This window comes from Camellia sinensis, chromosome 3, assembly GCF_055761805.1.
Source record: "Camellia sinensis isolate YWXY chromosome 3, ASM5576180v1, whole genome shotgun sequence".
Lineage (NCBI taxonomy): Eukaryota > Viridiplantae > Streptophyta > Magnoliopsida > Ericales > Theaceae > Camellia > Camellia sinensis.
The window spans coordinates 219,074,756-219,097,542 of record NC_138963.1 but is presented as its reverse complement, the minus strand read 5'-3'; positions in this window follow the sequence as shown (position 1 = coordinate 219,097,542).

Below are 22,787 nucleotides of genomic sequence, written 5' to 3'. Positions count from 1 at the left end.
CAGCAGGCTATGAGTGCCTTGGCATGAGAGATAGCAGGGGCTTTGGGTATTCTCAAAATAGGAAATCAGGCAGCTGAGGCAGGGCCTTCTTTCTTGAAGAGGGAGTTCTTCCGGTCTAATCCGGATGAGTTTGTCGGGGATCCGAAGGAACTACTGAAGGCTGACGAGTGGTTGGAACAAATGAGTAAGACGTTCGAGATGCTTGGCATCGAGGACGGAGCACTGAAATTGACCTTGGCATCCTTCTAGCTGAAGGGAGATGCAGGTCAATGGTGGAAGTACGAGAAAGCTCGTATTGGTGGAACATGGGAGGCGTTTGTGAATGCTTTCCAGGAGAGGTTCTTGTCTGCAGTTGCTAGGGAGAAGCTGAGGGATCAGTTTAGCCGACTTAATCAGCAGGGTATGTCTGTGGCAGAGTTTGAGGCCACTTTCACTAGTTTGTCCAGGTTTGCACCTGAGTTGGTGGCGTCTGAGGAACGCCGTTGCTATGAGTTTGAGTGGAAGTTGAGGCGGGGCCTCAAGCTGAGAGTTGGTGGGTCTTACATCCGAGAGTATAGACATTTAGTGGATGCTGCAGCTCATATGGAGCTCATGATACAGGAGGAGGATGAGGGGCAGAGAGGCTCCAAGAGGAGCCAAGATGGCCAGGACGATGGCAGGAGACGGAGGGGTCCTAATCCTCAGCAGTCTCAAGGTGGTTTGGCTAGGTCGACCTTTCCAGTGCCGAGTGCAGGCTCTGGGAGAGGTAGTCAGGGGGATTTTACCTGTTACAAGTGTGGCCAACTGGGTCACAAAGTTTCGGTTTGCCCGTAGAAGGGAGGGGGTCAGCGAGTTGCTTCTTCTTCAGCTAGACCTCAGGGCCAGAGTCAGGGCAGAGGCCAATCTTTGTCTTGCTATCAGTGTGGTCAGCCTGGGCACCTGAAGAGGTATTGCCCACAGTTGGGCGCCACATCGGGAGCGTCTAGTTCTAGGCAGACGCAGGGATTTCAGCCAACTCAGTCTGTGCAGGCCTCGAGGGCCAATTCGGGAGCCTCGTCATCCTAGTCAGTGCAGCAGTCGTATGCTCCGAGAGGTGAGCAGGTGGATCAGGGGCCTACAGGGCGCGTGTATGTTGTTACCGCGCAGGATTTAGTACCGGCTCCATCAGTAGTGAGAGGTACTTTTCTGTTTTGCAACTCGGTTGCTAGTGTGTTGATTGACACGGGTGCATCTCATTCTTTTGTATCTGCTGCATTTGTATCTGTTTTGGAATTGGAGTTGGCACAGTTAGCATCTCCTATTTGTGTAGTGTCACCTCTTGGGGGTGAGTTGATCTTGAAACAAGGTGTTAGAGGTTGTGATATAGAGGTCGCCGACCATAGGCTTCCTTTTCCGTTTGTTATCATGTATAGCGATCCCGGATTTACCCTTGTTGTATAGCGATCCGGACATGTGTTCGTGGATGTTGGTAGTTGATCATTTTCTTGTTTACATCCTTTCTTACCTTGTATTTGAGTTATAGGATGTGTTGGGCAGGTTTGTTACAGGTTGGCTGAGTTTAGAAACCAAAACTAGTTGCCCAGATTTTGGCTTGTCCGTTCGAGCGGGGAGTTTGACGCTCGAGCGGGGAATACACCCATCCAGTATTTCCTGTGCAGTGTTGGACGCTCGAGCGGGGGATTGGCCGCTCGAGCGGGAGGTTGTGAGTGACGCTCGAGCGGGGCTTCGAGCGCTCGAGCGGGGACCTGTTGTGTCGAGATGCTGGGAGAGTGCATCCGGTGCTCGAGCGGGAGTCTGTGAGTGATGCTCGAGCGGGGGTTTGGATGCTCGAGCGGGGAAACTGGGTTTAAGTTCCGAGTTTTGACTTTTCAAATCACTTTTTCACTTTCTCTTCTCTCTCCTACTTTTCCAAAAACACCATTGTTGAGCCTCTCACTCTAGAACTCTACCTTCTCTCTAGGTTTTGATCTAGTAGGAGTGATTTGTTCATCTTTGGCCTTTACAAAAAAGTTGTTGATCATCGAGGGCTACATTTTAATCTGAAAATTTCGGGATTTGGAGCACGTTGGGTTTTGTCATCTTCTCCCTTGGGGCTCCGGATTTGAGGTAGGGATATCCTACTCCTCTCTATGGATTTTGTCTTTAAATTTTAGTATTTTGAGATGTTGGGGTTGGTTTGATAATTTTATGAAAGTTTGGGGCTTTTGTGTAATTTTACAAAAGTTGGGGTTTTATTTATAATAAACCAAGATGCATGTTTGGCATAGAGAAATGGAATAAACGTTGAATCATTGATGAAAATGGGACCTTAAAGGTTGTAATGTTAATTATGGAAAATGCCCTAATTACATTGTTTGATTAATTGGGTTAATTAATTGTGAGAAATGAGGTTATGAAATAGGAATGTTGAGATTGGGAATGTATGGGGTTAAAGGGTGTAGTTGAATTATTTATCACTCACCAAAATGAAATGTTGATTGAATATCCATTTGTGCATTTATTTTCTGTTTAGAAATAACTGCTTTGGGCTATCCGTAGAGGATAGTCGTGATTGTTGTAGACAATGCATGATGATTAGGCAAACGAAAACTAATCAATGGAATGTGTCATGGAATTTGACGGTTGATAGAATACATTAACTGTATGCATTGAGTGATTGTATATAAAACCAATGTGTTTGTATACGTTATGTGTAGAGAAGGAGATGGGGGATGTACTCCGCGGTTTAGGGGAAGATGGGGGATGTACCTCTAAACCGGATAGTATTGGGAGAAGACAGGGGATGAACTCCGTAGATACAGCTCATATGCTTGTCTAGAGAAGTGAAGATAGAGCTCATATTCTTATCTTTGTGAAGTGTAGATACAGCTTATATGCTTATCTGTGAATGTGGGATATAGTTGTTATATATCTGTTGAGAATGTGGGTATAGCTTATATGCTTATCTGTGAAGGTGGGATATAGTTTTTATACATATCTGTTGAGATAATGATAGAGCTAATATGCTTATCTGTTGAAAAAGGGAAAATGAAAAGTAACTTGGACTCATAAGTCGTATGACATAAAATGTGATTTATGTGGATGTATCAGTGTTGGCCATCTATCAATTGCTAATCTTTTAGTCATTGTTCATGGTTGGTTTAGTGTATTTCTGCTGGGCTGTGGCTCACCCTATATGGGAATATCATTTTCAGGTACAGGTAGCATGCCACCTCCAAGGTCATAGCTTGGGAGGCTAGAGCCGGGCAGATTTTTGTTGTTTAAGTTCCTTTTTGATGTATTACATGTATACCCAAGCCGAGGCTTAATGTGTAGATGAGTTAGTACTCTTTTGTTGTAACCAAGTGTTAACTTGGAAAGCTGTAAGCCCGTAGGGCATTTTGCTTTTGTTGTTAACATGTAATCCTTTTGTAATGAAACTCTGATGAATAGAAGAATGTGGATATTTCGTATGTCAATGAATGTTTTATTTGATGGGTTTAATGTTATTATTTCGAGGGCGTTACATCATGCCCATGAAGGACTTTGATGTTATTTTGGGTATGGACTGGCTATCGTCATACCGGGCTGTTATTGATTGCTACCGCCAGAGGGTCACGTTATGTACCTTGAGCGGGGAGTGGTTCCATTTCTTGGGAGACCGGGTTGGTAGTGTTTTGCCACCGGGGTATGATTCGCGAGGGCGAAGTGAGCTTAGTGGTCTACTTGCTAGCTTTGAGAGTGGTGAGTGTGGTGAGACCCAGCCGATGTTGCCGAGGGTGGTTTGTGAGTATTCGGATGTCTTTCCCGAGGACCTTGTTAGTTTGCCACCTCATCGAGAGATAGAGTTCTCTATTGATTTAGTGTCCGGCACAGCGCCGATTTCTACGGCACCTTATCATTTTGCCCCAGCTGAGTTGAGTGAGTTGAAGATTCAGCTCCAGGAATTGCTAGATAAGGGTTTCGTTCGCCCTAGTGTTTCGCCGTGGGGAGCACCGGCCCTTTTTGCTAAAAAGAAAGATGGTGCCTTGAGATTGTGTATAGACTACCGGAAGTTGAATCGGGCTACGGTCAAGAATAAGTATCCTATGCCCCGTATAGATGATCTGTTTGACCAGTTGAAGGGTTCCCGTTGTTTCTCTAAGATAGACTTGAGATCGGGTTACGACCAGTTGAGGGTCAGGGAGGAGGATATTCCTAAGACGGCATTCCGTACGCGGTATGGCCATTATGAGTTTCTGGTGATGCCATTCGGGCTTACCAATGCACCGGCAGTCTTTATGGACTTGATGAACCGGATCTTCCGGGAATTCTTGGATCGATTTGTAGTTGTTTTCGTGGACGACATCCTGATTTATTCGCCTTCAGAGGAGGAGCACGAGGCACACTTGAGAGTAGTGCTTGAGTTACTTAGAGCCCATAGGCTGTATGCCAAGTTTGGAAAGTGTGAGTTCTAGCTGAGGGAAGTCAAATTCTTAGGCCACGTGGTATCCGGGGAAGGGGTGTCTGTTGATGCATCCAAGGTTGAGGCAGTGCAAGATTGGGCACAGCCTAAGAGTGTGTTTGAGATCCGCAGTTTTCTGGGATTAGCTGGGTATTACCGTCGGTTTGTGAAAGATTTCTCCAGGCTAGCTTCGCCGTTGTCTAGATTGACTCGGAAGGGAGTCAAATTTGTGTGGAGTGAGACTTGCGAAAAGTCGTTCCAAGAGTTGAAGGTTAGATTGACTACCGCTCCGGTTTTGATTATTCCGGAGAGAGGGTTGGGTTATGCGGTTTATTATGATGCCTCACGAGAGGGTTTGGGTTGTGTGTTGATGCAAGAGGGGAAAGTGGTAGCTTATGGCTCACGTCAGTTGAAAATTCACAAGAAGAATTACCCTACACACGACCTAGAGTTAGCAGCAGTGATCTTTGCCTTGAAAATTTGGAGGCATTACCTTTATGGTGAGAGATTCGAGGTGTTCTCGGACCACAAGAGTTTGAAGTATCTGTTCACACAGAGAGACTTGAATTTGAGGCAGAGGAGATGGATGGAGTTCATTGAGGACTACGATTTTGAGTTGCACTATCACCCGGGAAAGGCCAATGTTGTGGCCGATGCCCTTAGTAGGAAATCCATTAGTGATGTAGCTTGCATAGCCATCCGGGAATAGGGGATGTTGGGTGTACTTGGTGAGTTTGATTTGCACCTGAGCGAATCGGTTGAGGCTGCGGTCTTGTTTTCTGTTATTGCGCAGCCTACACTTGTGACTAGAGTGTTAGAGGCGCAGAGAGGTGACCTTGAGGTAGAGTCCTTCCGAGAGAAGATCTCCGGTGGAAAAGTTGAGAAGGGTTTGACGGTGTATTCCGACCAGAGTGTGAGATACCGAGACCGTTTGTTTGTGTCGGAGTCGTGCCGAGAGGAAGTACTCCGAGAGTTTCACCATTCACGTCTTGCGGTGCATCCGGGAGGCACTAAGATGTATCGAGATTTGGGTCGCCAGTTTTGGTGGCGGGGTATGAAGAGAGATGTGGCTGTTTTCGTATCGAAGTGCCTTACTTGCCAGCAAGTGAAGGCTGAGCATCAGAGGCCAGCGGGTTTGTTGTAACCCCTGCCTATTGTCGAGTGGAAGTGGGAGCATGTCACTATGGACTTCGTTGTAGGTCTTCCGAGGACTCAATGGGGTAGTGATGCTATTTGGGTGGTTGTAGACCGGTTGACTAAGTCGGCACATTTCATTCCTATGCGCGTGAGAGATTCGGTAGATCATCTTGCCAACTTGTATATTCGGGACATAGTGAGATTGCACGGGGTCCCAGTGACGATCGTCTCAGATAGAGATCCTCGTTTTACTGCTAGGTTGTGGCAGAGTTTGCAGAGTGCCTTGGGCACTAAGTTGACCTTTAGTACGGCTTATCATCCTCAGACTGACGGGCAGTCCGAGCGTACTATTCAGATCCTTGAGGATATGCTTCGAGGGTGTGTCCTAGACTTAGTGGGACGTGGGAGAGGCACTTGCCATTGGTGGAGTTTGCCTACAATAACAGTTTTCAGTCTAGTATCGGTATGGCACCGTTTGAGGCCTTGTATGGCCAACCGTGTAGGTCTCCAGTGTGTTGGGCCGAGGTGGGCGATGCACCTTTGTTGGGTCCGGAGTTGGTTAGAGAGACGACGGAGAAAGTTGAACTTATCCGTAGGAGGCTGGTTACAGCCCAGAGTCGTCAGAAATCTTATGCCGACCGTAGGAGGAGGCCTTTGGCGTTTGAGGGAGGTGATCATGTTTTCTTGAAAATATCACCTAGGCGAGGTTTGATGAGGTTCGGGAAGAGTGGGAAGTTATCCCATCGGTTTATTGGGCCTTTTGAGATCCTTGAGAGGATTGGCGAGGTTGCTTATCGTTTGGCCTTGCCGCCGCAGTTGTCTGGAGTGCATGACGTCTTTCATGTTAGTATGCTTCGGAAGTATGAGCCGGATCCATCGCATGTATTAGATTGGACCGACTTAGAGGTAGATGAGGATGCCTCGTATGAGGAGAGACCAGTTCGGGTCTTGGATAGACGGGATCAAGTCCTGCGTGGCAAGACCATCCCTTTAGTGAAGGTTTTGTGGAAACATCACGGAGTGGAGGAGGCCACTTGGGAACGTGAGGTGGAGGTCCGCGAGAAATATCCGGACATGTTTATTGATGTGTAATCTTGTATTTAGACTTTGTAGAATTATTGGACTTAAGAGCTTTATATATGTCTTAAGTTGTAAAACATTGGTAGTGTTTTGGTTTAATGGAAGTATGTTGTAGAACTTACCTTGATATGGGAAGTTGATTATGATATTGCATATGTTGGCTATATTGTAGAATTGGAGTTGTATCATGTATATTGATAATGATATGAACTGTGAACCATGCATGTTGAAAATGGTTGGAAATGGAAGGAAATTGCATGATAATAATGCACTTATAAGATACATTGTGAAATCCTCTTGAAAAGGGATGGAATTGACCGGTAATGGGTCGAAATGTTTAAATATCATGTCGTAATATTATTGGACATGGGGAAAATCTATTTTTGAACTTGTGTTTAATTTCGGGGACGAAATTCTTTAAGGGGGGGAGGTTGTAGCGATCCCGGGTTTACCCTTGTTGTACAGTGATCCGGACATGTGTCCGTGGATGATAGTAGTTGATTATTACCTGGTGTACATCCTTTCTTACTTTGTATTTGAGTTATAGGATGTGTTGGGCAGGTTTGTTACAGGTTGGTTGAGATTAGAAACCAAAACTAGTTGCCCAGATTTTGACCTGTCCGCTCGAGCGGGGGTTTTGACGCTCGAGCGGGAGTTTCACCCATCCAGTATTTCTTGTGCAGTGTTCGACGCTCGAGCGTGGGATTGGCCGCTCGAGCGGGATTGTGTGAGTGCCGCTCGAGCAGGGAGTTGGAAGCTCGAGCGGGAGACCTGTCTGCAAAAGTTCTGGGAGTGTGTATCCGCCGCTCGAGCGGGATTGTTGACGCTCGAGCGGGAGTCTGTGAGTGACGCTCGAGCGGGGAGTTTGACGCTCGAGCGGGGCGACTTTTATATAAATCCGAGATCCGACTTTTGGATCACTTTTTCAAGATCTTTTCTCTCTCTTACTTTTCCAAAAAGCCATTTTCAGAGCTTCTCACTCTAGAACCGGCCCTTCTCTCTTAGATTTGATCTAGTAGGAGTTGTTTGCTCACTTTTGGTCTTTACGAAAGTTGTGTTGATCGTCGAGGGCTACATTTTAATCTGAAAATTTCAGAATTTGAAGCATTTTGGTTTTGGTCTTCATCTCCATTGGAGCTCAAACTTTGAGGTAGGGATATCCTACTCCTCTTTATGAGCTTTGTCTTTAAATTTTAGTATTTTGAGATGTTGGGGTTGGTTTAGTAATTTGTGAAAGTTTGGGGGCTTTTGTGTAAATTTACAAGGGTTGGGGTTTTAAGTATATCAAACCTAGATGCATGTTTGGCATGGAAAATGTGAAATTGATGTTAAGACATTAATGAAAATGGAACCTAAGGGTTGTAATGTAATTTATGGAAAATGCCCTAATTACATTGGTTAATTAATTTGCATAATTAATTATGAGAAATGAGGAATTGATTTGGGAAGTCATGGGATAAAAGGGTGTAGTTGGATTATTTATCACTCACCGAGTTGGAATGTTGATTATATATCCATTGTTGCATTTATTTTCTGTATAAAAATAACTGCTTTGGGCTATCGGTGGAGGATAGTCTTGATTGTTGTAGACAATGCATGATGATTAGGCAAACTAAAACTAATCGATTGAATGTGTCATTGAGTATGACGGTTGAATGAATACATTAAATGTTATGTATTGGTTGATGATGTGTATAATTATTGTTTATATGCATTGGGTTGTGTTGGAGGAGATAGGGGATGTACTCCACGGTTTAGGGGAAGATAGGGGATGGATCTCTAAACCGGATGTTGTTGGGAGGAGATAGGGGATGGACTCCGTAGATAGAGCTCATATGCTTATCTAGTGATGTATTGACAGAGCTCATATGCTTGTCATTGGAAGTGTGATAGTCCTCATATGCATATCTGTGGAAGTGATGATATAGCTTGTATGCTTATCTATTATGAAATGGGAAGTGTTTGATATGAGTTACTGTCTCATATGAGTTGTTGGCCAGGTTCTGAGCCATGGTTGTAAATTGAGAATTGAAAGGAACTGGAAAATTAATGGTAATATGGACTTATATGTCATGAAAATGTAAAGTGTGATAAAGGAAAGTATCAGTGTTGGTCATCTATCAACTGCTAATCTTTTAGTCATTGTTCATATTTGGTTTAGTGTATTTCTACTGGGCTGTGGCTCACCCTATATGGGAATATCAATTTCAGGTACAGGTAGCATGCCATCTCCAAGGACGTAGCTTGGGAGGCTAGAGGCAGGCAGACTTTTGTTATTTTATTTCTTGATGTATTACATGTATATTCAAGCCAAGGGCTTAATGTGTAAATGAGTTAGCACTCTTTTGTTGTAACCAAGTGTTAACTTGGAAAGCTGTAAGCCCGTAGGGCATTTGCTTTTGTTGATTAACATGTAATAATTTTGTTAAGAACTACTCTGGTGAATAGAAGAATGTTTATCTTTATTACCAATGCATGTCTATATTGATGGGTTTAATGTGTTATTTTGAGGGCGTTACACAAAGTGATGAAATGAGCGAATCTCCTTGGTCTCCATTGCCTTTGATCACTCATGATAAGGTAGTGGTCTAGAGTCTTGTTTTTGTGCATTTATTGAAAGTGTACAACGTGGATCTTTGGCCATCATGCATTGAAAATGCTTGATTGGTGGTTTTGGATCCAAAAGTGCCACTCCTTTGATGTTTTGAGATGATAAGGAGGTGCATAGTACAAACATATCCTTGGAAGACCCTCCATTTTTCTCTGTCTGTGCTTTGTTGCAGTGTGGCAATTCAGCACACCAGTGGCCTGCAGTGGCTCATTGATGGCCGGCAGCAACCAATCATAGTCGGCAGGCCACTGGTGCATTCCTCAACAGTGAATTGGTAATGTGGAGCAAAACGTTCTTGGAGTAACCCTGCAAACAGAGCCTCTCAAGAGCAAACCGGAAGGCATTTCTGGGCAAAAACCGAGTGCTTGCATCCTTCATTACCCGAGGCAGAGCTGAGGCAGTCTAGTTTAAACATCTTGCATGATTAGTTAGTGGTAATTTAATTAACTAGTTTGTTAATTAGTTAAGTGTTGTAATAATTAGTAAGTAGTTTACTAGTTATTCGATTAATTTGTAATAATTGGTCTAATTAGTTTAATTAGATTAGTTTGATTAGCTTAGCTTAGCGTAGCTTAGCTTATTTATTCGGACCCTCCTTTGCGAGGGCATATTGTTGTAATAAGTGTGTGTGTGTGTGTGTGTGTTCATGTTTTTCATCCCCACATCTTTCTCCTTTTTATTTAATGGCTTTCGATGGTTAGTTTAGGGTCACATTTTGATTAGCATACCTTATGCTTGCATGTTTGCATCATTCATCTGTCTTGCATGCACCGAGGCTCAGTGTATCATTCAAACTGCATTGTATTTCAACATTGATTTGAATGCGTGTATCAAATTGTTGCATTCATATGCCATCTTAGATAGTCGAGCCTATTAGTTGTATATTGCATGTGTTGCATTAGGCATCTTAGCATAGTTAGGATCATGTATATTTCTAACTAGCTTTTGTTTTGGCTTGGAGTACACTGTAAGTTTTACGCTTTAGCATACTTGCATGAGTGTGAGTGATGTCACATTTCGCATGCTTACCATGAGGCTATTTGCTTAAGTGATTAACTGCATAAATGTCTGTGGATGAAGGCTTGGTTGCTTGAATTAGAACAATTCGATGAATGAATGTTTTAAGCCCACTTTGCGAAATGGCAAATCATCATGTTTCAAGCCCACTTGAGGGTGGCAAATCCGCGCTTTAGCCCACTTGAGGGTGGCACTTTCAAACCATTTTCAAAAACAAACATGAGTTGATTTGTTCCAAATCTCGCGACTTTAGTCTATACTTGTATGTGTGCGTCACATAGTAAAGTTAGCTAATAACCGGAATAAGAACATATGAGGTTTATAAAACAACATATCATGATAGTATCCTTTGATCGGGCGAGCGGGGGTGCTCATTTCAGGACCTTCCCCTCTCGTACCCAAGTTCCCGAGTCGAGGCAACTTTGGTGATGACGGACACGTAGCTTTTGGCACGAGTCGTGATTTCTTAAATTTTTCAAAAATAAAATATTTAGGTGGCAACTCTGTAATCTGGCAAAGCAGTCCAGTTTTGGCATTATTTGATTCAAAATTGATTTTCCAAAATGATTTGCCGGATTGGACTCTTTGGTGCTTATCAGTGTCACATTACACTTTGTGAGATTAGATTCAGAACCGTGACAGGAGTCCAAACTGTAGGACCAATTCACGCCTCTCCGAAAGGGGAGCGATCTAATGGGATCTTCTAACCTAAGAATGAATTTATTCTTGTAAAATCCATATATATATATATATATATATAGAGAGAGAGAGAGAGAGAGAGAGAGAGAAAAAAGAAATAAGAAGAAGAAGATGAAAAAAGATGGAATAACTGAGAATATTTACATTCATCTAAAGAATTGTAAAATGCATACAAAACATAGTTAGGGTGTTTAATTACCTATAGCTCTCTAGGGTTTGGTCATCCTTCAAGATCTGCCATTGCTGGCACTGAGGTGGTGGTTCTATGGCAGAAGGAGGTGCTGCGCGACGGGCAACAGCGACGGATCGATGATGGCAGATCCAACACTGATGATGGTTGTTGTTGTTGGGGATGGGAGTTTCAACACTAGGGTTTCTACAGGGAAGAGAAAGATAATAAAACCCTATTTATTGCTAAGTGAGTAGTGAGAGGGTGAGAGGGGTAGACGAGGAGAGAAGGGGGTTTGATTTGTTCAACTGTGGATTCTACTATATATATATATAAATAAATACTAAATATAATCATACTTAATTATATATATATAATCACATTTAATTAAAAAGTGTGGTTAAAAAATATATATAATCACACTTAATTAAAAAGTGACATAAAAAATAAATATTATCACACTCAATTAAATTAAGTGTGATTAAAATATCAATTTAATTTTTTTTATCACACTTCTAATAAAAGTGAGATATTTTTATTTATCAAAGTGTGATCTTTAACTGTTTTTGTAGTAGTGATATAATCACACTTTAATTAGAAAGTATGATTAAAAAATATATAAATAATCACACTTTAATTAGAATGTGTGATTAAATATATATATATATATATATATATATATATATATATATATATATATATATATAATCTCATTTACTTAAAAAGTGTGATTAAAAAGTAGTAGTGTATATATAATCACTTTAATTAAAATGTGTGATTAAAAAATATATAAATAATCACACTTTAATTAGAATGTGTGATTAAAAAATATATATATAATCACACTTATTTAAAAAGTGTGATTAAAAAGTAGTACTGTATATATAATCACACTTTAATTAGAATGTGTGATTAAATATATATATATATATATATATATATATATATAATCATACTTAATTGAAAAGTGACATAAAAAAATAAATATTATCACACTCAATTAAATTAAGTGTGATTAAAATATCAATCTAATTTTTTTATCACACTTCCAATAAAAGTGAGATCTTTTTTTTGGGGGGGGGGATGCACCAATAAATCCCAAATTAATAACTTATGCACTTTTAGTCCTAAAAGTTTTCTTATAGACTGAAAGGTCCCATTACAATGTTAATAACATCAGATACAATGTTAATAACATCAGAGTCATGTTACAAACATTGGATTTCAAACATCTAATGTTCATCAAATTTCAATAATGTTTGAAAATATAGGATGAAAAACATCTAATGTTCATCAGATTTCAATAAATTTTGAAATTATAGAATGAAACATCAGATCATTTACATCATTCACATCATGTTGATGTAAAAATGGGACTAAATGGAGCATAAGAAAACTTTTAGGACTAAATGGTTCAACGTTTCAAAAACTAGGACTTATGGGTAAATTTTCCTTTTTTTTTTGTCCAAGTGTGATATTTAACTATTTTTGTAGTAGTGAATATTTACATTGTTGGCAAACATCTAATTCATGGGGATGTGATCCTTCAAGAAGAAAAACATATAATAAGAAAAAGAAAACATTTTATAAAAGAAAACGTTTTAATAAGTAAAAAGGAGGAAAATATATATTAAAAAATAGACATTATAAAAAAATCTTATAATTTCAATAAAAAAACAAATTTTTTGGAGAAAAATAATTATTGTTCAGAAGGAAAAAATACCTGTAAATGTTGGGCATGTGGAGAAATAGGCCACTTTGCTAATCAATGTAGAAATAAAAAGAATAATAAAATAATAGAAGTCTTAGGAAGTCTAGATTATGTAGAATTAGAAGAAGAAGAAGAAGCTTTAGAATTAGTTTTAGAGAATAATAAAGGAATAATAGAATTAATTGAAGAAGAAATAGAAATAGAAGACGAAAGCTATAGCGACACCGAGAAAAAGTCAAATTTTATGATGACAGAAGAAGCAAGTATAGAAAATTTGAGAGGAGAACAATTTGTCATAGAAAATTATCAAGAAAAAGAAATAGAAAAAGATTGGATATTGCCAATAATACGAAAGGACGAAATATATCAGAAATCAATATTCAAGTTAAAAAGCAAATATATATGTAAAAGGATGGAAGAAGATATTGAAATTAAGGACTGTGAATATGAGGTAGAAGAAATAAATTTAATAAATTATGAAAATATATTAGAGAATAATAAAGATAATAAATATAAATATATGCATATAGAGAGTGTACAAATACAAATAACACCGTTATTTGACCAAGGACAAGATATAGATATATATATGCATTTTTGTGTGATATTAGACTATGAAATTTTGGAAGATCCATAATCAGTGGAATAAAAAGTAATCTCTGTAGAGGACCATTAGGTTTTGATTGCAGACCACGATATTATATTAGCTTAAAAGATGTATTCATAAATAAATTTTTAACTCTAATAAAAACCGTAAGAATTGATATACATGAAACCAAATATCTATTAAGGATATTTTGGAAAATAATATATAGGTTAGATAATACCATAGATTCTAAAATGCAGCATAAATTATAGAAGAAAATAAATTTAAACCTACCAATGGAATACCAGTAGATAGAATTACACCTAAAAGAATAAATCCTAATGAGATCAAATTAAATAATCTATGGATATCAAGTTTTAATAATCCTAAAAATATTACAAAAAGACAAAATATAATTAAAATCGATAATATCAAAAATATTAAAATAGAAACTCCTAGCACAATAGAAAATAATGATGAAATGGATAACGTAAGCACATCGTCAGGAAGACACTTTATAGATAATTCTAGTATACAATTTGGAAGGAGTTTAGTTAGCAAAAGAATAATAGGTTATAGAACTACCAGTGTACCAGTATATGAAAATAAGGAGAATCTTATGGCACGGACAAAAGACGATGAAGAAGAGGCACAAAAAGAATATGATACATTTGTAAAACGGTATAACAAAAAGAATGAAGAAAATAAAATGTCATTATCATTCACTAATGTTAATAGTGTATATATATATCAATAAAAAAACATATAGAAGGATTTAATATCTACGAACTATGTGCTTACTTAAATAGTGGATGCTCAATATGTTTTGGGAAAAGAAAACTCTTTCTCGAATATATGTGAAAAAAGTAAAATCCACCATTAATAGTTTGAATAACTAACAATAGTACGATGATACATACTGAAGCCATAGAAAATTTAGTTATTCAAATTAATTCAGTTACCTTTATCATTCCTAAACTTTGGACAACCGATCAACTATCACATGATGTAATTATAAGCAATAATTTTCAAAGATTATACAGCCCTTGCACACAAATGTTACACTCTGTTATATTTACAAATAACAATAAGGTAGTTGAAGTCTTAAAACTAAAAGCAGCTATTACACATCATAATATTGACTTTGTACGTAGCAAGCGTGGTGAAGAGGTAATCTCTCCAACTGGGCACCAAACTACACTAAGTATTAAAGACATTCATTTTGCTTGGTTGGATTTTTCCAAAAATACTTTTTAAAAAATTCTACTTTTTTGTGTTTCGTATTTTTTTGCTTTTATTAAATTTTTTAATATTTTAAGCAATTTTAGAGATACTTAACATAAATATACCTAAAAATTAAAAAAATTTGAAAAAAATCTTTTAAAAATTCACTAAATACCAAAAATACAAATAAAAATACGAGAATTCAATATATTTTTTTATATTTTATGTATTTATTAATTTTTTTAAATATTTTTCAAAAATTTTTTATTTTTTAGATACATCTAAGTAAGGTGCATCTAAAAAAGTAAAAAAAAAGTTTAAAATTTTAAAAATATTCACTAAAAACAAAAAAACACGAAAATCAAAAAACTCAGTTTTCAAAAACTTAATCCAAAAAAGTCAAACCAAACACACTGATTAATATTCAAGAAGAAATTCAAAGAGAACAACAAGAAAAATGCAAAAATTTATATAGTGAAGAACCGTTAAAATTTTGGCATAAAGATAAAAGTATAGCTAAAATAGACTTAATCGATCCTAATAAAACAATTAACGTAAAACAATGATATATACTTATAATGATATAGAGGAATTCAAAAAATAGATAGAATATCTAAAACGAAAATGATTAATTAGAGATAGTGAAAGTCTACATAGTAGTCCAGCATTTATGGTTAGAAATCATGCTGAGGTTAAAAAAGGAAATGCTAGAATGGTAATAAATTACAAAAAAAAATTAAATGATAATACTAAAAGAGATGGTTATTTTATTCTAAATAAGAAAGTCCTTCTCAATAGAATATAGGATGCCTCCTTGTAACGCCCTCAAAAAAATAACATTAAACTCAACAAATAAAACATTCATTGACATACGAAATATCCACATTCTTCTATTCATCAGAGTTTCATTACAAAAGTATTACATGTTAACAACAAAAGCAAAATGCCCTACGGGCTTACAGCTTTCCAAGTTAACACTTGGTTACAACAAAAGAGTGCTAACTCATCTACACATTAAGCCCTTGGCTTGAATATACATGTAATACATCAAAAGAAACTAAACAGTAAAAATATGCTCGCATCTAGCCTCCCAAGCTATGTCCTTGGAGGTGGCATGCTACCTGCACCTGAAAATGATGTTCCCATATAGGGTGAGCCACAGCCCAGAAGAAATACACTAAACCAACCATGAACAATGACTAAAAGATTAGCAATTGATAGATGGCCAACACCGATACATCCACATAAATCACATTTTATGTCATACGACTTATGAGTCCAAGTTACTTTTCATTTTTCCTTTTTCAACAGATAAGCATATTAGCTCTATCATCATCTCAACAGATATGTATAAAAACTATATCCCACATTCACAGATAAGCATATAAGCTATATCCACATTCTCAACAGATATGTATAACAACTATATCCCACATTCACAGATAAGCATATAAGCTGTATCTACACTTCACAAATATAAGAATATGAGCTCTATCTTCACTTCTCTAGACAAGCATATGAGCTGTATCTATGGAGTTTATCCCCTATCTTCTCCCAATACTATCCGGTTTAGAGGTACATCCCCCATTTTCCCCTAAACCGCGGAGTACATCCCCCATCTCCTCCTTTACACATAACGTATACAAACACATTGGTTCTATATACCATTATTCAATACATACAGTTAATGTATTCTATCAACCGTCAAATTCTATGACATGTTCCATTGATTAGTTTTCGTTTGCCTAATCATTATGCATTGTCTACAACAATCACGACTATCTTCCACCGATAGCCCAAAGCAGTTATTTCTAAACAGAAAATAAATGCACAAATGGATATTCAATCAACATTTCATTTCGGTGAGTGATAAATAATTCAACTACACCCTTTAACCCCATACATTCCCAATCTCAACATTCCTATTTCATAACCTCATTTCTCACGATTAATTAACCCAATTAATCAAACAATGTAATTAGTGCATTTTCCATAATTAACATTACAACCCTTAAGGTCCCATTTTCATCAATGATTCAACATTTATTCCATTTTTCTATGCCAAACATGCATCTAGGTTTATTATAAATAAAACCCCAACTTTTGTAAAATTACACAAAAGCCCCAAACTTTCACCAAATTATCAAACCAACCCCAACATCTCAAAATACTAAAATTTAAAGACAAAATCCATAGAGAGGAGTAGGATATCCCTACCTCAAATCCGGAGCCCCAAGGGAGAAGATGACAAAACCCAACGTGCTCCAAATCCCGAAATTTTCAGATTAAAATGTAGCCCTCGACGATCAATAACTTTTTTGTAAAGGCCAAAGATGAACAAATCACTCCTACTAGATCAAAACCTAGAGAGAAGGTAGAGTTCTAGAGTGAGAGGCTCAACAATGGTGTTTTTGGAAAAGTAGGAGAGAGAAGAGAAAGTGAAAAGGTGATTTGAAAAGTCAAAACTCGGAACTTAAACCCAATCGCCCCGTTCGAGCGTCCAAACCCCCGCTCGAGCGGCACTCACAGACTCCCGCTCGAGCGGCCAAACTCCCGCTAGAGCGCCGGATGCACTCTCCCAGCATCTCGACACAACAGTTCCCCGCTCGAGCGCTCGAATCCCCGCTCGAGCGTCAATCACAACCTCCCGCTCGAGCGTCCAATCCCCCGCTCGAGCGTCCAACACTGCACAAGAAATATTGGATGGGTGTATTCCCCGCTCGAGCGTCAAAACCCCCCGCTCGAGCGGATAGGCCAAAATCTGGGCAACTAGTTTTGGTTTCTAAACTCAACCAACCTGTGACAAACCTGCCCAACACATCCTATAACTCAAATACAAGGTAAGAAAGGATGTAAACAAGATAATAATCAACTACCAACATCCACGGACACATGTCCGGATCACTATACAACAAGGGTAAATCCGGGATCGCTATAACCTCCCCCCCTTAAAGAATTTCGCCCCCGAAATTAAGCACAAGTTTTCAAAAACAGGTTTTTCTCCATTTTTAACAATGTTACATTTTAACATTCAAAAACTCGACCCATTACCGATCATCCCATCTCTTATCAAGAGGCATTTCACAATATGTAAACAACATATGTACTTTCAACATGCATCAACATTACGCATTTCCTTTCCAATTTCAATAATATATTTCAACATATATAATGTTACATTCAACTTCCATATGAGGCAAGTTCCAAAACATACTTTCAATAAATCAAAACATTTTCAATGTTTCACAACTTAAGACATATACAAAAGCTCTTAAGTTCAACAATAGTCCAAAATGTAAATACAAGATTATACAACAACAAACAAGTCCGGATATTTCTCGCGGACCTCCAACTCACGTTTCCAAGTGGCCTCCTCCACTCCGTGATGTTTCCACAAAACCTTCACTAAAGGGATGGTCTTGCCACGCAGGACTTGATCCCGTCTATCCAAGACCCGAACTGGTCTCTCCTCATACGAGGCATCCTCATCTACCTCTAAGTCGGTCCAATCTAATACATGCGATGGATCCGGCTCATACTTCCGAAGCATGCTAACATGAAAGACGTCATGCACCCCGGACAACTGCGGCGGTAAAGCCAAACGGTAAGCGACTTCACAATCCTCTCAAGGATCTCAAAAGGGCCAATAAACCGAGGGGATAACTTCCCACTCTTCCCGAACCTCATCAAACCTCGCCTAGGTGATATTTTCAAGAAAACATGATCACCTACCTCAAACGCCAAAGGCCTCCTCCTATGGTCAGCATAAGATTTCTGACGACTCTGGGCTGTAACAAGCCTCCTACGGATAAGTTCAACTTTCTCCGTCGTCTCCCTAACCAACTCCGGACCCAACAAAGGTGCATCACCCACCTCGGCCCAACAAACTGGAGACCTACACGGTCGGCCATACAAGGCCTCAAACGGTGCCATACCGATACTAGACTGGAAGCTGTTGTTGTAGGCAAACTCCACCAATGGTAAGTGCCTCTCCCACGTCCCACTAAAGTCAAGGACACAACCCCAAAGCATATCCTCAAGGATCTGAATAGTACGCTCGGACTGCCCGTCAGTTTGCGGATGATAAGCCGTACTAAAGGTCAACTTAGTGCCCAAGGCACTCTGCAAACTCTGCCACAACCTAGCAGTAAAACGAGGATCTCTATCCGAGACGATCATCACTGGGACCCCGTGCAATCTCACTATGTCCCGAATATACAAGTCGGTAAGATGGTCTACCGACTCTCTCACCCGCATAGGAATGAAGTGCGCCGACTTAGTCAACCGGTCTACAACCACCCAAATGGCGTCACTACCCCGCTGAGTCCTCGGAAGACCTACAACGAAGTCCATAGTGACATGCTCCCACTTTCACTCGGCAATAGGCAAGGGTTGCAACAAACCCGCTGGCCTCTGATGCTCGGCCTTCACTTGCTGGCAAGTAAGGCACTTCGATACGAAAACGGCCACATCTCTTTTCATACGCAGCCACCAAAACTGGCGACCCAAATCCCGATACATCTTAATGCCTCCCGGATGCACCGCAAGACGTGAATGGTGAAACTCTCGGAGTACTTCCTCTCAGCAAGACTCCGGCACAAACAAACGGTCTCCGTATCTCACACTCTGGTCGGGATACACCGTCAAACCCTTCTCAACCTTCCCACCTGAGATCTTCTCTCGGAAGGATTCTACCTCAAGGTCACCTCTCTGTGCCTCTAACACCCTAGTCACAAGTATAGGCTGCGCAACAACAGAAAACAAGGCCGCAGCCTCAACAGATTCGCCCAGTAGCAAATCAAACTCACCAAGAGCTCCCAACATCTCCCATTCTCGGATGGCAATACAAGCTGCATCACTAATGGATTTCCTACTAAGGGCATCGGCCACAACATTGGCCTTCCCCGGGTGATAATGTAACTCAAAGTCGTAGTCCTCAATGAACTTTATCCATCTCCTCTGCCTCAAATTCAAGTCTCTCTGTGTAAACAGATACTTCAAACTCTTGTGGTCCGAGAACACCTCGAACTTCTCACCATAAAGGTAGTGCCTCCAAATCTTCAAGGCAAAGATCACTGCTGCTAACTCTAGGTCGTGTGCGGGGTAATTCTTCTCGTGAATTTTCAACTGACGTGAGCCATAAGCTACCACTTTTCCCTTTTGCATTAACACACAACCCAAACCCTCTCGTGAGGCATCACAATAAACCGCATAACCCAACCCTCTCTCCGGAATAATCAAAACCGGAGCGGTGGTCAATCTACCCTTCAGCTCTTGGGACGACTTTTCACAAGTCTCACTCCACACAAACTTGACCCCTTTCCGCGTCAATCTAGTCAATGGCGAAGCTAGCTTGGAGAAATCCTTCATAAACCGACGATAATACCCAGCTAATCCCAGAAAACTGCGGATCTCAAACACACTCTTAGGCTGTGCCCAATCTTGCACTGCCTCTACCTTGGATGTATCAACAGACACTCCTTCCCCGGATACCACGTGGCCTAAGAATTTCACCTCTCCTAGCCAGAACTCACACTTCCCAAACTTGGCATACAGCCTATGGGCTCTAAGCAACTCAAGCACCACTCTCAAGTGTTCCTCGTGCTCCTCCTCTGAAGGCGAATAGATAAGAATGTCGTCCACGAAAACGACTACGAATCGATCCAAGAATTCCCGGAAAATTCGGTTCATCAAGTCCATAAAGACTGCCGGTGCATTGGTAAGCCCAAACGGCATCACCAGAAACTCATAATGGCCATACCGCGTACGGAATGCCGTTTTAGGAATATCCTCCTCCCTGACCCTCAACTGGTGGTAACCCGATCTCAAGTCTATCTTAGAGAAACAATGGGAACCCTTCAACTGGTCAAACAAATCATCTATACGGGGCATAGGGTACTTATTCTTAACCGTAGCCCGATTCAACTTCCAGTAGTCAATACACAATCTCAAGGCACCATCTTTCTTTTTAGCAAAGAGAGCCGGTGCTCCCCACGGTGAAACACTAGGGCGAACAAAGCCCTTATCTAGCAATTCCTGGAGCTGAACTTTCAACTCAATCAACTCTGCTAGAGCAAAATGATAAGGTGCCATAGAAATCGGCGCCGCGCCGGGCACTAAGTCAATGGAGAACTCGATCTCTCGATGAGGTGGCAAACTAACGAGATCCTCGAGAAAGACGTCCGAGTACTCACAAACTACCCTCGGCAAAACAACCTGGGTTTCATCACACTCACCACTCTCAAAGCTAGCAAGTAGACTACTAAGCTCACTTCGCCCTCGCGAATCATACCCCAGTGGCAAAACGCTACCAACCCGGTCTCCCAAGAAATGGAACCATTCCCTGCTCAAGGTACATAACGTGACCCTCTGGCGGTAGCAATCGATAACAGCCCGGTATGACGATAGCCAGTCCATACCCAAAATAACATCAAAGCCCTTCATGGGCATGACAACAAACGGAAAAGGAAGCCTATGGTCGGCGACCTCTATATCACAACCTCTAATACCTTGTTTCAAGATCAGTTCACCCCCAAGAGGTGACACTACACAAATAGGAGATGCTAACTGTGCTAACTCCAATTCCAAAACAGATGCAAATGCAGCAGATACAAAAGAATGAGATGCACCCGTGTCAATCAACACACTAGCAACCGAGTTGCAAAACAAAAAAGTACCTCTCACTACCGATGGAGCCGGTACTAAATCCTGAGCGGTAACAGCATACACGCGCCCAGTAGGCCCCTGATCTACCTGCTCACCTCTAGGAGCATACGACTGCTGCACTGACTGGGACGATGAAGCCCCCGGATTGGCCCTCAAGGCCTGCACAGACTGAGCTGGCTGAAAACTCTGCGTCTGCCTGGAACCAGACACTCCTGAAGTGGCACTCAACTGCGGGCAAAACCTCTTCAGGTGCCCAGGCTGTCCACACTGATAATAAGACAAGGGCTGCCCCCTACCCAAACTCTGACTCTGCGATCTAGCTGAAGAAGAAGCAGCTCTCTGACCCCCACCCTTCTGTGGGCAAACTGAAACCTTGTGACCTAGCTGGCCACATTTGTAACAAGCAAACTCCCCCTGATTGCCTCTCCCCGAGCCTGCACTCGGCACTGGAAAGGTCGATCTAGAAACTGCACCCTGAGGCTGCTGAGGGTTATAACCCCTCTGTCTCTTGCCATCACCCTGGCCATCCTGGCCCCTCTTGGAGCCCCTCTGCTCCTCCTTCTCTTCCTGCATCATAATTTCCATATGAGCAGCAGCATCTACCAGGTGTCTATACTCTCAGATGTAAGACCCGCCAACTCTCAACTTGAGGCCCCGCCTCAACTTCCGCTCAAACTCATAGCAACGGCGTTCCTCGGACGCCACCAGTTCAGGTGCAAACCTGGACAGACTGGTAAAAGTAGCCTCAAACTCGACCACTGACAAGCCCTGCTGTTTAAGCCGGCTAAACTGATCCCTCAACTTCTCCCTAGCTGCTGCAGACAAAAACCTCTCCTGAAAAGTATTTACAAACGCCTCCCATGTACCCCCAACACGAGCCTTCTCGTACTTCTACCATTGACCCGCATCTCCCTTCAACTGGAAGGATGCCAAGGTCACTTTCAGTGCTCCGTCCTCGATGCCAAGCATCTCGAACATCTTACTCATTTGCTCTAGCCACTCATCAGCCCTCAGCGGCTCCTTCGGATCACCAATAAACTCATCCGGGTTAGATCGGAAAAACTCCCTCTTCAAGAAAGAAGGTCCTGCCTCAGCTGCCTGATTCCCAGCTCTAAGAATACCCAAAGCTCCTGCTATCTCTCTAGCCAAGGCACCCATGGCCTGCTGACCTGCTGGCTCGGCCACATTGGCCTGGCCAACTCCCTCCTGCACTGCCGGATTCTCATTCGGTAAAGATACTTCTTGCCTCGCAGGTCTACCACGCCTAGCACCTCTTCCTCGTCCTGACATCCTAATAAAGGTAGCACTAAACGTTAGCACACTCATAAATGTGCCGAAACTAAACACTCACGTCCTAATGCATGGACAACTGTAATTCACTCCACGTAAGCATATAAACACATAAGCACTTACGAATTTCATTTCCGGATAATGATAGTCCCGAGGCGTTACTAGAGTTCCGGTCAGAAACAGCATTGATCAAGT